The sequence below is a fragment of the Bombina bombina genome, chromosome 7 (genome assembly GCF_027579735.1).
Source record: "Bombina bombina isolate aBomBom1 chromosome 7, aBomBom1.pri, whole genome shotgun sequence".
NCBI lineage: Eukaryota > Metazoa > Chordata > Amphibia > Anura > Bombinatoridae > Bombina > Bombina bombina.
In genome coordinates, this window is record NC_069505.1 from 606,410,570 (window position 1) to 606,412,886 (window position 2,317).

Sequence of the window (2,317 nt, forward strand, 5' to 3'; positions counted from 1 at the left end):
TCTATTGTCATTAACTGTAAGTTAATGCATGACGTACCTGGTACGTCAGTTGTCATTAAGGGGTTAATGAATATGCTCAAGAAAACTTGAAACAGCAGCTTCTCCTTAGGAACTATAGTGCTGATGTAGACATCTGCCAATACCCTAAAGAGTAAATCCAAGCATCAAAGTCCACAGCACTTGTGAAATGAAAAATATCTTGACTTGGTACATGAACTTGTATAAGACAGACAAGCTCTTAATATTTCATAAATGAAACAGACTATTAGCACTCTTATATACACTCTCATTTGCGCCATTTAGGCAATTTAGGCAGTTATCACATTTCATATTCTGTTACTGCCACCTACTGGTAAGAACAAATAATCACAAACAAGTTCCATCTTAGTAAATAACATTTCTATTCTTTTTTTTTATATTTTTAATCTAATTTAATACTTATGCTAAAATCACAGAAAAGTTAGATTATCATGACATGTTATCTATCTACCACTGATAAGGCATACTCTTTCTAACTACTACATTATACATTAGGCCTATTGTTTTTATTTTACAAAAAAATGACCAATCATAAACTCTATTGAGACCTTTTGGGTCTGGGGTTTTACAATATCTATAATTTGCTATCTTAGCTGGCTTATTTGATGGCTCTGTTGTAAAAAATGATTGGCTACTGGTGCCTTTAAATCTTTACTCCTTATATTCGAATGGTGTTGAATCATTTGTTCTTGTGCTTTACGTGTAAATTACCCTATGTAAATTAAAGGGACATTAAACCCAATTTTTTTCTTTCACGATTCAGATAGAGAATACCATTTTAAACAACTTTCTAATTCACATCTATGATTTAATTTACTTGATTCTCTTGATATTCTTTCCTGAAAAGCATATCTAGATAGGCTCAGTAGCTTCTGATAGGTGGCTGCACATAGATGACTCATGTGATTGGCTCACCAATGTACATTGGTATTTCTTTAACCAATGATATCTAAAGATTGCAGCAAATTAGGTAATAGAAGCAGACATCCCAAGTCTCCCGGAAGCTCCGGGAGTCTCCCGCATTCAAAGAGGTGCTCCCTGACGCCCGCAAATCAAGTCCAGTCTCCCGGAAGGCAACTAACCCAAGATTAATATATGGAATTGGTAATAAAAATTCTTCAGCTAACAGAGCGTGCATAACGATGATCAGATTTTTTGTGTGATCTGACACAACACAAAACTAAATCGTTATATGCACCTCTGTTACTAAGCAGCAGAGTACTACTCTCACTCTGCGTGTGTGCGGTCACTTTGTTTCCCTTCTATTCGTTCATGATTGGTTGCTTCATTCTGTTCCACTGACTGACTTCCTGTGTTGCTGTGGTAACCACCCGGTACAGCTGTTAGTGACGGGTCATTCTACACCGAGGATTCATGAAGTAAGTACCAAACCACGACATCTATCTGCCCAAGTTTATGAAAAAAAAAAAATTATTCTAGAATAGCTGCTGCTTGTCCTCTAAGCTATGTTATTGCTTCTGCCAGAGAGGGACGTTGTTGCCATGGGTTCACCGTTCAACCCTTTTATCTGTTTTAACCCCTTTGTGTCTGTGACCCTATGACGGCCTGACTCGGTCCTTTCAAGAGCTGTGCAGCAGTGGTGTTCAGACAGGAAGGGCCGGGCTTATGTGAAGCGAGCTGGGCTTCTAACACACAATGATCCGCAGCATCTGTTCTGATGCAAGCTGCAGGGACAGCTCAGACACAGCACCTGGAGAGGTAAATGCCGGCTATAGGCAGTGGGCACTGCCAGGGGGAGGTATTCTTGGTCATCAGTTTAGCTCTGACACTGAAGCAGGGATGACTGCTGGCAACATACGCCATGAATTGCTATCTGAGATCTCTACATGGCTGTGCTGGAGCAAATCATTCTGTGATAACCTCTGTACACCCTGATGTGACTGTACTCTATTAACCCTTATTGAGGTTAATGTATTATGATAACAGGTGCGTGGCTAGTATACTTGAGGTACTGCTATGGTAAACCTATGTACACCATTTAATATGGCTGCTTAACAGGCAAATATTCTGTAATATGCTTGCTCTGGGAGGAAATTCTCTGGCTTCCTGGGTACCATGGTATACAACTGCACTGTGGTAAGTAGGTAGCCTTCTTATTCTGGTTTATATGGCTGCACTAATAATAATACATATAGGAAGAAAAATACCAAAAACAAAACGTGTATTTTCCAGGCTTTTGCCTTTGTATATAAGTATTAAGTCAAGTGAAATAGTGAGTAGTTCAGCAGATAGAAAAAAATATTCATGAATCTCTTCC